The sequence below is a fragment of the Carassius carassius genome, chromosome 15 (genome assembly GCF_963082965.1).
Source record: "Carassius carassius chromosome 15, fCarCar2.1, whole genome shotgun sequence".
NCBI lineage: Eukaryota > Metazoa > Chordata > Actinopteri > Cypriniformes > Cyprinidae > Carassius > Carassius carassius.
Genome location: NC_081769.1, coordinates 28,598,227 through 28,618,770, shown reverse-complemented (window position 1 = coordinate 28,618,770; position 20,544 = coordinate 28,598,227). Strand labels below are relative to the sequence as shown.

Sequence of the window (20,544 nt, the reverse complement as noted above, 5' to 3'; positions counted from 1 at the left end):
GAGGGAAATATATGGCCGATTCTTATTACAATCAATTCTGTAATACATTTGGATATGGCCCATTTACCCAGGTCTCTATTTCGCCCAGTGTGTGGATGAATCTGGCTATGCCTACACCCTTCATCTCCATAGCGTTTTCTGCAAGGCTTCTGCTGTGGTGCTGAAGTAGCAATGCCGGTTCAAAATGGACACACTTCTGCTCTTCTTCTGCATGTTGCCATCTCGATCAGCCATTATACTGCATCCTTAGACATTGTCACCTTTAGGAATGGTTTAAACAGGCATATTATTGCCACTGTGTTAGATAGGATCCATGCTTTGATTATTTTTCAGAACCATCTTGGATTTAGGCTTCTTTGAGGTGGGAAAAAAGAGATGCATGATAGGAGATTGTCTCTTTTGATGCACAGTACTTTCAGTTGCAATGCAGGAGCCACCTGTCCCTTAAAATAGTGACTCTTTTATCTCCCTTTCCGGAATCATTTAAACTTTTACATGCTTTTTTGTGCTCTCGAGCATGAATAAATCAACCTTCTGTAGTTTCTTTTAGTTTTTTTGGCCACATTATTTATTTTTAATGTGTGACAAGCTCTGTTTTTGGATTTCTTTTGGTGTCCATGGCAGAGTGACACGGAGCTCTGAAAAGTCTAACTAACTTCATTGTATGAAATATTGCAACAACTGTAAACATACTGTGGGTTTATAATAAAGGGGGCTTTCAAGTATTTTTATTGAAAACTCATTCCATTTAAAGAGATAGCCAGTGATTTACTTGTAATATTAGGCTAGGTATTTTGCAAGGTCTTGCATGGCTCGTACTCTTAACTTTTAAACTTTAGAACTACATCAAGCCTCAAACTCAAATTTTACCATGTTGCCTCAAATGGACACAATATACTGTATGGCATAAACCGCTTTCAGATGTGTATTCTGCGAGAACATCCATTGTAGTTGCCATTCAATTCTTGTAGCTGACATAAATCAAACTGGGATGGACACAAGCTAGTTGGTCTTTACGAAGACCACCTGAGGCAGTATTCCCCATTCATCTCACAACAGGTCTGCTACTAAATTTGATAGCTCTGGAAGGAGAGGACACACACGCTCCTGCAAATACAGTTTATATAGACTTGTTTGAGCATATTAACCTGCATTTAGGCCCTTCTTGCTTTTCTTTCTGTAAACTCATGATGAAAGCTAGAGTAGAAATGTGCTGCTTATTTCCCATATCCCACCTCCCTATCAGTATTTCAGTCCGTCTGTCCCTGTGTGACTTTGCCCTTACTCTATCAGGACAAATCCCTTCACTCATCAGATGGCATATAGCCTAACAGATCGATTTGGATGTGGCTCCTAACAAGCTTTTCCTCTAAAGCATGGCTTGCGTGTGTGGGGTCAACATGTGGCTCTGTGGATGAAAACAGTTTATACTGAAGCACGTTCTCCATTTGGTAAGTGTTTTGTAAGTCTCACGTACAGACTTGCTCCTGTTGCTCGTCACTATCTAAACTGCCAGCTGGGCAAAGGGTTTGGTGACCTGGGTCAAGTTTTTTCATTGACTTGAATCAAAGAACAGAAATAGGTTAATTTGAGGAGATCCACAGAAATGTAATTCATTTACATATCAAATTGAGGCATTACAGGGAAATTGCATTGGAAAATGTTTACAGACTCCATCTTAAACGTTAATTGCTTTGTCTTGTAAGGGATCTTAGTTAAAGCATTTTCCACTGTTTCGCTAAACTCATTCAACTCATTCGAGTGTTGTCAGTTTGGTGACCTGTCCATTTGGTAGTAAAGGTCACTTTGATGTCATTATTGAATTTAGACTAAAAATAAAATCACATATACATGAGCCAGTCCTACATACTCTGCAAAACCAGTGTTTGTACAAGTTTAATTTGGGGAATTATGTAGACTCTTTTCAATGTGATTCAGGAGTTGTCAGCACAAGTTGAATGGATCTCTCATAGTGTCATTTGCCAACCACATGAGAGATGGATTGATTTTTTTTTAAGATTTTAGAGTCAACCCTGCAGTTCATAGTCACATTGCAGGACCAAAAGTTAATTCAGGTCTTTGTGACCCTGTATTGTAGCAGAATAATAATGTTTGTCACCCATAAAAAGGGCATACAAGAGCAGACTTCCGGTCAAGAGCATCTTGGCTCCTTCCATAAGCTGTTGCCACCTGTGCCTTCCTAATGTAGTTTTCTTCCAGCTTCCCATTGGCTCATAAATTGGTAATGAAAATCACACAGTGGCTTTGTAGATGTTGAATTGGCCTGGTAGATACCTAGGGTACGTGAGAGACTAGTAGCTGTAATTTAGCCAGGTGTTGGTGACATGATGGCGGTAGGGAGAAATGGAAAGCTAAATAATAAAAGCACAGATGATTTTCTTAAAGAAATCACACGGGACATCTCCTGTATCCAGACCAATTTATAATCTCTTTTGCAACAGTATGGATGATACCTTTTCTCAGTCTGGCTTGGTGCTGGTTATGTTGTGGACATGTTTTCCTGTAGGGAGAGTTTCAGTGCTTATGTCCTTTACTGTCTGTGCACTCTTTCTTGACCACTGCATGCACATATCAAAGAGAATCCTGCCTTGCTGAGGTGCACCCCTTAGCAGCAGTAATGTGTGTGTGTGTGTGTGTGTGTGTGTGTGTGTGTGTGTGAGTGTGAGAGTGAGTCATTCTGGTCTAGTCCTCACCTCTACACGATGCAGTCTTGGTCAGTGTTTGAGCCAGAAACCCTGTAAGTTTCAGCAATGCACTTCATTGAGCAGATGCTGTGTTTTCCATCTAGACATTCAAGGTACTATGGTTAAGCTAATTATTTGTAGAACATAATTAATGGTGCTTGCTAAAGCACAACCCCTTAACAGTATTTTAGTATGTATTGTATGTGTTGTGTTGTGGATGTGTTGTAAATTATTATACCTTACATCATTTGACTTAATGAGATGTATACTACTATATTTCTAAGTGATTTAACTTTAGATTTTTGTTCTCAGGCTTATCTAGAAAGCAGAATGCAATAGGCCGTATTCACACATGCACCAAAAATGTTTTTTTAACATTTATATATTCCCTGTGTGACACAAATGCATTTTTGTAGCCTTAATAGGACAAAAAAAAAAAACGAAAGCGGACTTTCTTATTCACCTTTGTAAATACATAGTGAATCACTATACTGTTAGTTTTGTCAGTAATACCAGGCCTGCTAGCAGTCTGAACAGAATATATATATATATATATATATATATATATATAACTAATCCTTTTTTTTATGTTCTAGGTCTATCCTGTAGCCTGAACAGGGGGGGGGGGGGGGAATTCAGATTTGTTATGCAATTTGAAATGTAAAAAAAAAAAAAAATACAAAAAAATCCGGTTTTAGATAAATAAAATCTGATTTCCCCTGCATTGTATGAACAAAGCCAAAGAGACTTGTGGGCACTCTTTTGACTCAGGCCTGCAAGTATGCACCTAGCAGTACAATAGCAACAACTCAGAACACCTTAGAACATGGCAACATGCTAAAAATGGTTTATAATGCCTTAGCAACTCCCTGGCAAATTTTGCACACACATTTTGTATTTACTCGTCTTTCGATGATCTGAGTAGACATCCACAAAAGTCTTCTGACAACATTCATGGGTCCCCTTCATATACTTTATTGTTCAGAAGAGAACCATCCAAGAGCAGTAGTTCTGGAAACAAACCTGTATAAGCTATACCTTTTATTACCATATTTAAGCCTTCAGCTTGCTTTGTGTGGAGAAATAAAGTTAGGCCTAAAAAAAAAATTAGTTTGGTTCCGGTTTCCGACCGACCCTGTCAATTTATGTGCGACCCAAATTTATTTTATGAGACTGGGGAAGAACGGTCTTTCACACATCGTTAATTAAATTACAGTTTCCTTTAAATGCTGTTTTACACTTAAGTAATCCGTTAAAAACCATTAAGTATTGCATCAAAACCCTTTAACTGTCAATTCCTAAAGTGAGCTATAACTTAAGGTTTGGAAATCGTAACATTAAGAGAAACACGGGGGGAGTCAACAATATATCGCGGAACAGAGAGGGCACTGACAACATGCTGACAGACAGGACATTAACATTACCAGCTTACTTTTAATATGAAACAAAGTCTCATTTGGTTATTTCACCTTTCAAATGTGGTCATTTTTTAAAGAAATGTAAACAATAAATACCGTTTTGTGGCTCTTGAATGTGTCGAACAGATCGCTGTAAGTTAGATCATCAGTTAAAACTAACTGATCGTCTCTTGCTTCTAGTTAATTTATAGCATCAAATAAACCACATAAATGAACACCATAAAGAATGTTGTTTGACTACAAAAAGATGTCTGTACACTCCGTTTTTCAAGTTCAAATCCTCCATGTTAATCTACTATGAGATCGCCTGTCAAACTCCCGCGAAGGCTTTTTGTGTGTGTGTGTGTGCGTTTTGCGTGTCTATGGCAACAACAGACTTTAAACGGGAATACAGAATCACTGTCGTAAAAGTACCGGTACACACATTTAAAATCAGCGCGCGTGTGTGTGTGCGTGTGTAAAACTGCCACTGGAGAAAAAAATAAAAAAAATCCCTACCGACCAATGACCTCAACTGACAACCAACCGGAACCAAACTTTTTTTTTTTTAGGCCTTATTGTGATGCATGTGGGAGTCTGGTCAGAATGCATGTGTGCTTTAACATCCTCTGTGCATGTGTGTGATAAGAGGGAGCTGCTCATCTTCGTGGTGATCTTTTTTCCCTCTCAGCATCCCTGCCTTGCTGACCTGCTTAACGCAGCTCTGAGATGGAGAGAGAGTGAGGGTGACTGAGTAGAAATGCATGGAGGAACGAGTCTGGAAGACGGGAAAGGTAAAAGGGAGATCTTGATTAATAAGTATAAATGGATCTCCTATTCAGTTGAAAGACTAAAAGGAAAGGTCTAGAGATGGATGTGTGTCAGAGAGAGAGCGAGAAAGTCATTGGTGGAGCAGGATGAGATAAAGATGTTATGAGCTGCTCCCAAAATAGACATTTCTTCATCATTTTAGTAATCTTTATCCATCCTGTGCAAATCCCTGCACCATGAGAGAATAGTCATTTAAAGTCAAGTGCGTGACATGACCACAACATTGAGTTCATTTGTTAGTTCCCAAGGTGAAAAAGGCATTGTTTTATTGTTGTTGTATACTAAAACTGAATGTAAACAAACTATTATGGGATGTACTACAATTTTTAGTCTGCTATTGTGAGTTGAATTTCTATACTATTTGATTCTATGTCTATTAGGGCTGGGTTTTGACACAAATTCCACGATTTGATTCAAGCTTTCAATTTGATTCAATATTGGTTATTTTGGATTTATATCAGGTACAATCTCTCAACTAAAGCTGTAAAATGTACATTAGGGTTGTGCCGATTGACGATAGTATCATGTATTGACTATTGTCAGAGATATCGACGTAAGCAGATTTCTCCGTCGATAATCAAGACTATATTAGGCTCGTTATCCTATTAATGTATTAGATTATAATAATAACTATTATTATTTTTATTAGGCGGCCTATTATAATTCAGCTAGCAAACTGCCCAGCTATTTCACTTCAGCACCCTATTTCATACACCGCACGCGAAAGGGATTAAAGCCCTTCGCTGAAGAAGTTGTAACGCTTTGACTCTGATAACTCGTTAAATCCATGAAATGAAAGCGATAGAAAACGAGTAGTTGGTGTCCCACACTTAATGGCTGGTACACGACAACGCGCTCTTTTCAAACAGAGATTAATTCTTTCTTGGCGTTACAAATAAAGTAAAGACAAAATAATAACAAGGCGGCAGAGCGAACTTATTGTCCGTAGTGATTCTCACGTAGTCCTTCTCTTAAAGACTGATCACTTATAACACTCACTATGTGGTGATGACGTAGAAGGACTATGTGAGAACCAGTGTTGGGGAAAGTTACTTTTAAAAGTAATGCCTTACAATATTGCGTTACTCCCTAAAAAAAGTAACTAAATAAGTTACTTAGTTACTTTTTATGGAAAGTAATGTGTTACTTTCACGTTACTTTTTAAATATGAGCCTGGCTTGATTGTTTTTAATATAAGAAGTTCTATTTATAGCAAATGTAAAAGCCCACAAAAAGTGTAATAAATAAACCTCAGGCTGAAGGAAAAGTAAATTCACGTCTGTAGTGTAGAAACAGCAGAAGAAGGTTCAACACTCTTCAGCAATAAAAAAAAAACAATGAAGCACAATTGTTAGTTTATCTAAAGTCATTTTTTAATTATTAGTATGGTTGAACTGGATCATTAAAGGTCAGCAGCAAAGACACTGTTAATAAAATGGGAATAGATACATTTGTGTTATTTAATATATTTAGTTATTGCAGGTTTGCGTCATGTTCTGAGTTTGCATTTCACTGTTTTGATTAATTTTGATGAATACTAAATCTGTTTTGTTTTTTGTTTTTTTTGTGAGTGGGATGAATTAATGCAAATTCACATTTAGTCTAGAACTACAGTAACATTATGTTCACACAGCGCACACAACGCCTCCATACTTCCGATTTCTCCCAATATGGGAACAGGAGGCTTGTCAGTCAAAAAATGGGAATACAAAGTAACTGGCGTTACTTTTTTGAAAAAGTAACTCAGATATTTTCTTGTAAATTAAAAAGTAATGCGTTACTTTACTAGTTACTTGAAAAAAGTAATCTGATTACGTAACTCGCGTTACTTGTAATGCATTACCCCCAACACTGGTGAGAACCACTATGGATAAGTTCGCTCTGCCGCCTTGTTATTATTTTCATGCACACCGCACTATAATGTGATGCATGCACAATACATAGTTTTGGCCGTTACAAAGTTTCCATCCACAAACAGACGAACATCAACTGCAGATATAAGGTATTTCATTGCACTTTAACAAGTAATCTGAACGGCCCATATACGTGCACCATTTTAAACGAGCCCTCACTGAGTTTAATGCCACAGTTATGTCAGAATCCGTCTCATTCTTGTTTCTGTGGCGGTGCGTCGAGCTCATCATGAGGCGCGCGGTCCGGAGCGCTGTATGACTGATGCATCAGTTCAATTCAACTTTACTCCAAATATATCAACTAACATGTTTGAATACTTTATATTGAACGTGTTAGTTTATGTCCAATATTAGTGTTAAACTGTTGGACTTGATGAAATCTATTGATTTTCACATTGATTTTGCAGAACATTTAGACTGATAACTTCCGTGCGCAGATGTGGCAGATTTGTCACAGGACGCGAGATATGACAGTTGTAGCTGTTTTAAATACAGTATTTTTATATTTAACGTTAGTTTATCAGCATGTTTTCAAGTATATTTTTTTATATTATTGGTGATTCCATAGGATCTCTCTTGCACACCTGCGTGGTTTAAAACACCAAATAGTTATGATATGACAAGAATAAAAAGAGTCTCTCTCTTGCTCCACCCATGCTCGATAATATCGTGTATCGTCGACCTCACGGGCTGACGATTTGAAAAATGACCATATCGCCCAACACTAATGTACATGAGTCATTTGGTACTACATTACTGTAATATTGAAGGTTAAAATTGACTGATTTGTAAGCTATAGCATACAGCTGTTAAAACAACACAATGACGTTTTTCAAATAATAAAGTTAATATTAGGCTACATAATATTTCTACTTCAAATAGTTTTTTAATATACATATTTAAATGGTGGCTGTCATGAAAAATTTATAGATTTTGTAAAACATAAGAACAGTCAAAATGATAATGAATATGTTATATGGTCCATATATTTAGTGAAATACCCTTTTTTGCTGACTAATGAGTTTATGGTCACCGAATATGTTTGTTTCTGAGGTAAATGTGATGTGACATTGTTTAAAAGCTGTTATATTGACGTCTTTGCGCAGCTGAAACACTGATTGAGCGATTAGATGAGACAGGATACAGATTGTAAAGTTGTACTAAAGTTAAATACAGCAATACAATGGACATAAATTGAAACCTGACTTTGTTTCATAATAAAGCACCAAAGCACAATGCTTATAGCGATTTATTGGATGGGAAGTGCCCTTCAACGTTCCGTCCATTAACTGAAAACATGCTAGACTAATTGATTCTTGGGGTTGAAGAATCGATATCGTTCCGTAAAAAAGTTCATCGATTAATATCGAGATATCAAATTTTTTTACACAGCCCTAATGTCTATATATTTATAGATGGAGAGTTGGAACCGGATGTTTGATTGGAACCAGCATTTTCTGCATGAGCAGCACATTTGCTAAAGATATAGCATTTGTTATATGCTAGGCCTCATCTCCAGCTTCTGTACATTTCAACCTATTTATACATATCTAGTCAGTAACAGGTCAAAATAAATCTTACATTTTCATTACCAACTTTGTATGTATTACCAACTTTGTAATGTATCTCTAGGCAGATACTAGTTGAACTGCAAAAAGCCAGTTTGAATAGGAGCTTGATGATCTTGGTAATTTGAGCTAGGCTATATGTAGCTTTAGTATAGTTATAATAGTTATTTTTGTGATGACGTCCATGTTTTAGATTGTTTAGCCCCAGTGTTCTGATTGAATTCAGCATGGTATCAGTTTCACTAGTACTGCATTTACTGCTTACCAGAAGTTAGAAGTTAAAGGCCGTGTTGCAGGGTTAATTTTTTAACGAATTTGTGCAATTTGCTTGTTGGTAATAAACATTTAAACTGTTATCCATTGTATTTTATGTTGTTGGGTATCACAAAACGGAATATAATACGAAAAAGTAGGTACTATCTTACAGCGGTCCCCTTTCCCCCACAATGCATTGCGTCACGTTGGGGAGAGAATTTACCAAAGCCCGCCTTGAGAGCATTGAGAGTGACTACAGAGACGAGTAGTAGACGAGAGTATTCAGATAGCGCAGATTATAGATAAATAGATAAATACATAGATATAGATAGATAGATAGACAACATATATAGATAGATAGACAGACAGACAGATAGATAGATATCGACCAACAGCGACCCAAACGCACTCACTTCCCTACAGCACAAGCTTTTCAGCGCAGTTTCCATGGGACAGCACCCACACAAGCACCTGCCAAACACAGCGACACACACGCGGCTACGTTTGCAACAACATTTTCACCGGAGGAAGAGATAAACGCTTAAAAATGCCCATATAGCTAGCATGATGCCTTCTATTTCTAGATGACAAAGACAACGTTTACCAGTTCTACGACACTATGACAAAGGTTACCGGTACTTATCTGCTACTCAATGACTGTAAAAAAATAAATAAATAAATATTAATATATACGTATATTAATATATAATATTATATATATTAATATATAATATTAATATATAAAATATATAATATATATATATATATATATATGTATGTGTGTGTCATTATTGTGCACTGCTGCTCGTAGACTAGCTCCAGTGCTCATTGCTGCGATGCTAAATGATAGCAACTCACCAGGACACTTCACCAACTCTCCACTCATACTCCTCGGACCATGCATTTAATAAGCTTTGACGGACATCAGTTCTTGGCAATTCCTCATTTGCCCTCTCACGTCTGGCAGGTTCATACATGTTGGCTCTTGCCACCTCTTCCTCATCCCAGTCAGTCGCTATAACGTTAGTTCTGATGCTGCGTTCCAGGCATGTTTTTGAGCTCGTAATCACTATTTCATACCACGACTAACGACTTTGTACCGTTCCAGGCAAGTTACGCCAAACTTTCTGAGCGCAAGGAATTGTAACTAGATTATTTATTTTATTGCAATGTTACATTGACCTAAAATCGTTTTTTCAACGTGTACCACTTGCATAAACACTGCATCCGTAGGCAGTATTGTTCATAGGGGCTGTCAATGACTACGTTTACATGCAGCCAATAACCCGTTCAAAACCGGGATATTAGCAATAACCCGGTCGCGCATGGCCATGTAAACACCGGCAAAAATCCAGATATGCTCATATCTCATATCATATTATACCTGGGGTACCCCTTTTCTTACCCGAATATTTGGTCTTGTAAACGCGTTTCGGCATATCCCCATCAAAATGTGTGTTCTGCGCATGTTCTATTCGCAAGGAATCTTGGTCTTTTGAGTAGAGACGGCGCATAAAAAACCGCGTGCAGTATAGAGGCACAGTAGTGTCAAGTGCTGCTGGTGGATCAGTACCAGCGCCGAAGCGCAAACAAAGACTATCGCTTTCTGCCCCAAACTACTCATTATCCGCCTGCTGCTGCTGCTGTTGTTGTTGTTGTCTTTGGATACAGGAAGAAGAATCGGAAATGACGCATATTGCGTCTAGTTGTCCGTACGTCCAGACGCTAACCGTGCGTCGCCGTTTACATCGGGATTGGCGACTGATTACACATTCCATGCATACAGGAGTAACTCTCTCTGCTCACGCATGTAAACGGGTTATCCCGAAGGTTTCAGAAACCCGAATAGTGACCTTAACCCAAATTTTAACAGCATGTAAACGTAGTCATTGTTGTTTCGCGTGCTGTGTGACCTCGGAACTCGGAGTACATCGATCTAGTACGAGACACGAGTTCACAGTTGGGAAGTCACGGGTTTGATTGCCGTTCCAGTGCACTTTCACGGGTTTAAGGTTGGAAAAACACGGGTTACGGGTCATACTAGACTGAGGCTACCTTTCCTCGACTTCTCCCCAACGTGACGTCATCGCCAAGTTGCGTAAAAAAACCGTTAATACCAAAATACCAAAATAATTTTTGAGACATTTTAAAAATGATATACATATCTTGAGTGATTTATGTACCCATTAATCTAAAGTGGTGGTTAACCTGCAACATGGCCTTTAAGCTTTCTTGATCAACTCCAACATGATGGTCCAACAACTGCCACTGAAGAGCATTGTTATAAAGGCTTGTTTTTACATTTAGAAACTTTATTTTAATCCATATTTGTATGCGACATGATTTACCTCACTATCAGTGAACTAATGAGAGGAAATTGCATTTATTATGACCAGATTTTTGTGTATAAGTTGTAAGTTTCACTTGCTTTTCCTCTATCGTACACAGGCTTTAGGGATGGTATGGCAGCACTCAATAGGCTCGTATGTCATGGAATATGGCATGTATTTACATGGCCCATGTCTCTATGGATACAGTGACGTGGGGGTAGTGTGGGGCAGAACAGTATAGGATCCTCATCAGGGACGTTGCTGGGTCACTCTCTCTTCAAAGGGAGATGAAAGTGGGTCAGGACTGGGGGAAGAGATGAGAGCAGAAAAGAGGATAAGGAACGAAATCAGGAGCAACTGAGAACATGCCACAGAGTTTTATTTTAGTCTGTTGCACCAGTGCTGATTAGTTGTTCAGCGCTTATTCTGTAATTATGTCAGGATGTAGCATCAGTTGGCATCACGTGATGGGGTGACAGTAGTCCTGGGCAACACAGTTGAACCACAGTTTAAAGGGATAGTTCAATGAAAATGAAAAGTTTGTCATTTATTCACCTTTTTGTCGTTCTTAACTCATTTTAATTACTTTCTTTTGTGGAATACAAAAGAAGAAAAATTAAAAAGTCAAAACATTGGACCTATTATCATGGAGTAAAGGCTGTTTACATTTCAAAAGATAAATATATTAGTGTCCACTAGGGATGTGAATTGGCATTGGTTTTTCAGTTCAATTATGATTGTCATGTCAACGATTCGATTCAATTCGATATCACAATTATATCAAATTTATTTTGTGCATTTTTATTAAATTATATAAGCAGGCTACTATTTAAAATAATTATGTAAATTAATATATAATTAATTATTGTCAAGAATTAAAAGTAAATATAGATTCAAATAATACAAGTATATATAATGAATATATAACAAATATAATAAAGGAGGAGAGGAGAGACGATTACAATTGATGAACGGAAAGCACTTTCAGTATTTGGGAAGTATCGAAAGTTTACAGATAATCTAGTTATGGGTTTTTCTTTTTTCTCAGCATTATTGCCATTTGATTATTACTAAAGAGATCATAGACACTGGCAGCTTTAATACACTACATTTACACTAATGCAGATCTATTTCCACATATCAGATATTTTTTCCTGTTCTGAAAATATAACTGACTGTGTTTACATCAATTTCATATAATAAAAGTAGATGTAGGTGCAATTAAAAACACGGCCACGAGCTTCAGGACAAACAAGCTCAAGGCACACATGATGTCAGTACGTGAGTTTCGTGTATCTAATACGTACTGCATTTTTAAAACTCGTGTAACAAGCACGTATGTGAATGATGTCATAGGCTATAATTGATTATGGTCTATTACTGCATCGATGCAGAATCATCCACGTTCGCATCGCAATGCAACAATTAATTTCGACACTCCTAGCGTCCACATCAACTCATAATGTTATGTTTATAATAAGCACACACTGCAGATACGTTGCCTGCCACTTTAAATGCTTGAGCGCTTTAAAGCAGAATGAATTCTGATTGGCTGTCAATGTTTTTATCATTCATTAATGCAGAAAAAATGTTTTATGTTATTGTTAAGGTATGGACTGCTATTAATTTCATTTTAGGACTATTTTTTAAATCTCCAAATTAATCCTTTGAAACCAATTTTAAAATCAGACATTGCATTAACATGAAAATGATACATCAATATAATTTTACAAAATGTTTTCGTTCATGAATTATGAAAATGTTTAAGTTTGGATCATGCACTTTCATGTCTATGTTCAAACATAAGAGGTGACAGTTAAGGGGTTAAGTACTTCAACTTCAACAATTTTCATTTAAAAGGATAGTTCACCCAAAAATGAAAATTCTGTCATTAATTACTCGCCCTTATGTTGTTCCAAACTTGCAAGACCTTCGTTCATCTTCAGAACACAATTTAAGATATTTTTGATGAAATCTGAGAGTTTTCTGACCCTTTATAGACAGCAATGCAATGGAAACATTCAAGGCCCAGAAAGGTAGTAAGGACGAACATAAAATAGTCCGTGTGACATCAGTCGTTCAAACGTAATGTTATGAGGCTACAAGAATACTTTTTGTGCAAAAAAACAATGACTTATTCAACTATTTCTTCTCTTACATCTCAATCTCTGCTGTGCGTTCAAGAGAGGACCATGACACATGTGAAAACAAGCCATAGCACATCCAGGTTTTACATCAGAACACCGGCTCCTCCATCAGCAGTGCTACACACATGCGTCGTGGTACTCTTGTTAACAATTGAAAGAGAAGAAATCGTTTAAATAAATTTATTTGTTTTCTTTGTGCACAAAGTATTATAGTAGCTTCTTAACATTATGGTTGAACGACTGATGTCACATGGACTATTTTAACGATGTCCTTACTAACCTTCCGAGCCTTGAACATTTCAGTTGCATTGCTGTCTATAAAGGGTCAGAAAGGTCTCAGATTTCATAAAAAATGTCTTCATTTGAGTTCCGGAGATGAACAAAGGTCTTACGAGTTTGAAACAACAAGTGGGTGAGTAATTAACAAAAAAAAAAAAAAATTTGTCATCTAATTTTTAGGTTTTATCAGCTTTATTTCAGATAACACAACGTTTTAAACCGTTTTAGTGGTTAGTTAACAATAAGAACACTGGTCTTGTCCAAAGACAACTCATGCAGTCAGTCTAACGTTTGCCATCAGGTTGGGCTTATGTAAATTTCCAGCTGTCTTTTGGGGCTGCTTTTGCCATTTATAAAAAAATTTCAGCTATTCAGAAACTCTGTTTATTTTATATTACTGGAAAGCTGTAGTTGGAAACCCTAACCCCAAGGCAATGAATGTAGTTGAGGTGATCCTAGTTTCACATGCTGGCCCACCTATAGACATTCAACATCCATCCAGATTGTCCTAGATAACCCATACTGCATACATGGGTTCCACAAATTGTCAAAATGAATACTAACAAGCTTGTCAGTCTACTTCATCACTTGACTGCAAGAGGCTGGCTGGCTATGCACATGCATGCATCTCTAAATGCGTGCATGTGCCCATCCTTAAACATCTGTATCTGCTTTTTGGTATTTTTGAAACATGCCTGTTTCAAAGCCCATAGTTAGTAAACTGCATGTGTCCATGTAGAAGGCCCTGTTGTCACCATGGGAGTGCAAGACTGCTTCATGCACTGATTGTGACAGCCAAAGTGCCTGTCTGTGTGCCTGCATGCCTGCACACACCCCTTACCAGGCTCCATGACTGCTCTAAGCTGGCACAGCAAGAATTAAATAGCCAGAGCTTCTAGAGATTATGCCTGGCTTAACAAGCTTAATCACATAGTATAGTCGTGGCCAAAAGTTTTGAGAATTACATAAATATTAGTTTTCAAAAAGTTTGCTGCTAAACTGCCTTTAGATCTTTGTTTCAGTTGTTTCTGTGATGTACTGAAATATAATTACAAGCACTTCATACGTTTCAAAGGCTTTTATCGACAATTACATGACATTTATGCAAAGAGTCAGTATTTGCAGTGTTGGCCCTTCTTTTTCAGGACCTCTGCAATTCGACTGGACATGCTCTCAATCAACTTCTGGGCCAAATCCTGACTGATAGCAACCCATTCTTTTATAATCACTTCTTGGAGTTTGTCAGAATTAGTGGGTTTTTGTTTGTCCACCCGCCTCTTGAGGATTGACCACAAGTTATCAATGGGATTAAGATCTGGGGAGTTTCCAGGCCATGGACCCAAAATTTCAACATTCTGGTCCCCGAGCCACTTAGTTATCACTTTTGCCTTATGGCACAGTGCTCCATCGTGCTGGAAAATGCATTGTTCTTCACCAAACTGTTGTTGGATTGTTGGAAGAAGTTGCTGTTGGAGGGTGTTTTGGTACCATTCTTTATTCATGGCTGTGTTTTTGGGCAGAATTGTGAGTGAGCCCACTCCCTTGGATGAGAAGCAACCCCACACATGAATGGTGTCAGGATGCTTTACTGTTGGCATGACAGAGGACTGATGGTAGCGCTCACCTTTTCTTCTCCGGACAAGCCTTTTTCCAGATGCCACAAACAATCATAAAGGGGCTTCATCGGAGAATATGACTTTGCCCCAGTCCTCAGCAGTCCATACTTTCTGCAGAAGATCAATCTGTCCCTGATGTTTTTTTTGGAGAGAAGTGGCTTCTTTGCTGCCCTTCTTGACACCAGGCCATCTTCCAAAAGTCTTCGCCTCACTGTGTGTGCAGATGCGCTCACACCTGCCTGCTGCCATTCCTGAGCAAGCTCTGCACTGGTGGCACTCCGATCCCGCAGCTGAATCCTCTTTAGGAGACGATCCTGGCGCTTGCTGGACTTTCTTGGATGCCCTGAAGCCTTCTTTACAAGAATTGAACCTCTTTCCTTGAAGTTCTTGATGATCCTATAAATTGTTGATTTAGGTGCAATCTTAGTAGCCACAATATCCTTGCCTGTGAAGCCATTTTTATGCAACGCAATGATGGCTGCACGCGTTTCTTTGCAGGTCACCATGGTTAACAATGGAAGAACAATGATTTCAAGCATCACCCTCCTTTTAACATGTCAAGTCTGCCATTCTAACCCAATCAGCCTGACATAATGATCTCCAGCCTTGTGCTCGTCAACATTCTCACCTGAGTTAACAAGACAATTACTGAAATGATCTCAGCAGGTCCTTTATTGACGGCAATGAAATGCAGTGGAAAGGTTTTTTGGGGATTAAGTTAATTTTCATGGCAAAGAAGGACTATGCAATTCATCTGATCACTCTTCATAACATTCTGGAGTATATGCAAATTGCTATTATAAAAACTTAAGCAGCAACTTTTCCAATTTCCAATATTTATGTAATTCTCAAAACTTTTGGCCACGACTGTATGTGTAGTATAGAAGGAATGGGGCAGACAGAGGGAAGATGAAGAAGAGAAGGAGAGGTGGCAAGAGGGGCATTAGGTGTTCATGTGGACCGACCGAGGCTTGAGGATTGCTGTTTTAACAGTTCAAATGTCAGGGGTATATTTGATCCAAAAAGGAGCATGGTGGAAATCAGCTGTCGACCTTATGGTCTTTGTATGTTCAGTATCAATGTTTTTGAAAACCACCTGTACTATAACTATAGAAATCTTTGAACTTGATGCTTTAAACCTTCAGCTACCGATGACTATTCAACTTGGTCTAAAGTAATAATACATATATTTTATGCTTATATGGCTATTATTACCCAAAACAAGCTATATCCAGACTTCATATCAAAGTAAAATTTGCAAACAAGTTTACGTGTGCAACGTAAATGTATATCAGACATGAATGATAAAATGCTGCTTAAATGCAATTTGGCTATTGATCAGAATTATTTTACCGACCGATGCTGCTTATGTGACATTAGCAGAAAAGTGTAATAATTTCAGACGTGGAGAATGGTATTACGTTTTAATGAAAGATTACAGACGACAAGAAAGTTTCAGATTCTTTTAAAACAAAAATAAATGTTTTTTAATATATTTAATGATTATTCATTATTATTATTATTATTAAGTAAATACATAGTTACTTCATTTCAGCTTTTTGTTGAGTATTTTGATACAGATTGTAATTTGGTATCATGAGGCCTAATTACAATTTAACATTTTGTAAAGCATATTCAAATGGTTGTTTTAATCAGAGGGTGATTCAGGTTGGGATGCTCTTCAGGACTCTGTTTATGCTAATATTTTTGTGAGGATGGTCAGTCATTGGATTAACTGCTAAATCATCTTTGATTATTTAAAAAAATCTTTGGATCTTAATATTACAAAATGTATCTAAAATACAACCTAAAGGTTTTTTTTTAGATTATATATGAGGTAGTAGGGCTGCACGATGTGTCGTTTAAGCACCGATATCGCGATGTACGAATCCACGATAGTCACATCGCAGGATATGCAATGTAGGCTGTCGAAGTTGATCCGTTATTCATTAACTGTACAGGCCAGCTGCTCCCGGCCCTTGACGGATGTGATTCGCGTAGAGAGAGAGAGAGAGAGTGAGCGCGCGCGCGCGAGAGAGAGACAGACGGAGAGAGCAAGCGCGCGAGAGAGAGACAGAGGGAGAGAGCGAGCGAGCGAGCCATGGCCGCAAGCTCACCGTCTTCAAACAACACAAGCGCTGTCTTGCTCTCTCTGCCTCACGCATATTAATCAATTGACACGGTGGTGTCGATGTTTAAATAATTTAAAATGAGAATGTAAGTGTGCTCACCCCATTTTTGATTGTAAGAAAAAATTTGATTAGATTTCATATCGCAATATATATCGCAGAAAAATAAAATATCGCAATGTAATTTTTTCCAAATATCGTGCAGCCCTATGAGGTAGAGAAAGAAAAATCACTATGTTTTTGGATACCTTGAATGTTTTGGCTTATTAAAGGCATAGACCATCCAAGATGTAGATGAGTCTTAATCAGAAAAGTTTAACATTGCATCACTTGCTCGCCAATGGATCCTCTGCAGTGAATGGGTGCCGTCAAATTTATAGTTCAAACATCTGATAAAAACATCACAATAATCCACAGGTGACTCCAGTCCATCAGTTAATATCTTCTGAAGTGAAGAGCCGTGTTTGTAATAACCCATAATATTGCATTCTGAGGTGCAAAAGTTGTCTAGTCTATATAATAAAATATAAATATGCACAGATCAAGCACCATTTACGAGCAAAAACAGTTCTAAACAATTATATAGGTGAATTTGGATTGAGAGGACAGTAGGGGAAGGGCTTTTTATGTAAAATTGAAAGGAAGCATTATTATAGATTATGGAGTCATATTTTGGTGAAAAGTGACATTTAACATTAAAATGCCTTGATGATGCATTTGTTACTTACAAACACACAGCTTTTCACTTCATAAGATGTTAACTGATGGAGGTGGAGTTGATTATTGTGATGTTTTTCACATCTGTTTGGACTCCCTTCTGACGGCACCCATTCACTGCAGAGGATCCATTGATGAGTGATCTCCAGATCTGTTCCAATACAGAACTAAACTAATCTACATCTTGGATGGCCTAAGGATGAATACATTTTAAGCAAATTGTGAGCTTCTCCTTTAAAATGAAATGATACCTGCAGCATGCATGGACTGCTCCTTATTTTACCAATCACTTTCCTTCTGCTTAGCATCAACATCTATGAAACAAGACAGACAAATAGTTAACCTTGTCCTTTTAACTAGCGTGACTGAAAAAGTATTGACTCAATTGGGCAAGAGAACTTGGAAGAGTAAGAAGTCCCAGAAATCACCCTAGACTTTACAGTGATGTGAGCAATAATAGTTGAAGCTGTTAAGTGTAAGCCTTTTCATCAGTTACATACCCGGCTAAATGCACAATGATATCTTTATGTTAAGGAGGGTGATGTTGACCCTGACATCTGTTATTGTTTAGCTGATCAAAGGATATAAGATATATGGATGCCACCCTGAAACATGTCAGTTAAACACATCAATCACTACTTTTGTAACTCCAGTGGTTTGACTTGCTTTGCAAATTAGTATTTCATTGAATAAATTTGTAGAAACTCCCAAAGATTTGGCTGCTGAAATCTAAACAAAGGTAAAAGACAAAGCAGTTGAACTTTTATAGGTTTTCCGGAAATGTCCGCATTTCCTCTCTAATAGATTGTCTAGCACTCATGCCTTGTAATGGGGAGATATATTTGATGCTTTTTACATTGATTTGTTTTAATGGTTTGTCCTTTGTCAAGTCCAGTGGCCTTAGTTTATTCCAGTCCTGCCATTAGATCACGTTCAACAACTCCTGTGTCTATGTAAAGTTCAAAGCTGGTATTTTTGTTTGTTTTTTGTAAACCTTAATACTACATAGTCTTGAAAAAAAGTGGCAGACAAAATACTAGTAGATTGCATGCTAGATTACTGCCATCATTTTTATAAAGAGAAGAGAGACTTTTTTTTTTTTAAGTATATTTATAAATGATAGTTCGGTGCACATTTGTTTTCTGGTGATCCAAAGTTTGCCTTGCATTCTCCATCTTAAACTTTGTGTTATCTGATATTATTTATATACTATTATAGTATTTTTTTTTTTCATCTTTAGGTGCTTTAGGCGTTAGGTGCTTTTGGCATTTCTATATTATTCTATTTAGCTTTAATATATTTTTATTTTATTTATTTTTTATATATTTATTTCAGTTTTAAACATTAAGATGTAGTAATGCTGCACTGAAAACATGTAAGATTATATATATATATATAATATATATTTATATATATTTATATAATTTTATTTAGTTGTTGTTAGTAACAACCTTCCCTTGATTCGCTAGATTCACCAAGTGCAGATCTAAAAAGGCTTTTTCTCTCCGTGTGCCAGAGCTTCTTCTCCATTCCTGCAGTGATTTGTCTTGGCCACTAGAGGCAGTAGAGGAGGCACCACCAGTACCTTCTCAATTATCAGAGCTCTATGCATGCTTTTTTTTCTGTTAATCCCAGGTAATGCATTAATATCTCCAAATATATAGTGTAATAAATTGTTCTTTTGTTTGTTTTAGTATAGTTTTCGTAACTTGATTTGTTATTTGTGTAAATGTATATGTGTAAAATTATGCAATATTTATATATTGCTGCTTATTGTTATGTCACCCAAAGGCTCCCAGTGGCACCTATAGGAATGGCCCATGAGCAACCGGATCTCTCCTATAAACTCTCCCTGACCTCTTAAGAGAGAAAATAAGCCCTAATCCCTCTATTGTTGCCCGTGCATTATATCTAGAAAGAATAATGCATACATTAATCATTGTAGAATAAAATCACCCCGGATAAATAATTGAAGATTAATTGCATCAAAAAGAGGTGTGGCCTGGATGACAGCGTCCTCACTGTTTCTCTCATTGACTGTCTGTGTAAGTGTTAGATGTGTGGTTTTCAGGTGAAAGGTCATGCTGCGGAAGGGAGGGCAGGGTGGAGGGAAGGCTCATCAGGGATTAACAGTGGGGATTCTCCTGCATCTTGCTCCACGAAAGGGTCAGGCATTAGTGCACTGACACGTGTGGACAGATACTGTCAAGTTTTGTCTCTTCCTGATCATCAGGTACATGTGTGTATTATTACAGAGCATATTTAATTTAGCATTATGTGCCTGTAGTAATCACTTCATTATTATGATGTCTGTAAATACACAGAAATAAAAGTTTTTCCACACACAAAACATAAATAAATCTGAAAATTTTGCAGATCTAACGGGCAAAATCTACCTCTATTGTAGTGTTGTCAAAAGACCCGGTACTTCGGTACCATGTCGGTACTAAAAAAAATGTAATGTGACGGTACCAGGTTTCTTTAAGTACCGGGCCCATTCAAACCCGGTTCAGCGCTATGATTTTCGCGAAGCAGAAAACGAGGACGGAATCTCAAAATCCAGTCATGAAAATGAAACTTACATTTTAAGATGGACAGTCATGGAATTTGTCAAAGTTAGCATAAATTAATCAAATCAAATCTCCATATGGACCAGT

The 20,544-nt window shown here is 37.5% G+C and overlaps 1 protein-coding gene across 1 annotated transcript in view; it reads left to right on the top strand.

Moving 5' to 3' along the window:
* Window positions 1–20,544, top strand: part of LOC132158780 (dual specificity tyrosine-phosphorylation-regulated kinase 1B-like) — a 54,455-nt gene that overhangs the window by 1,072 nt on the left and 32,839 nt on the right. The gene's annotated exons all lie outside the window — the stretch shown is intronic.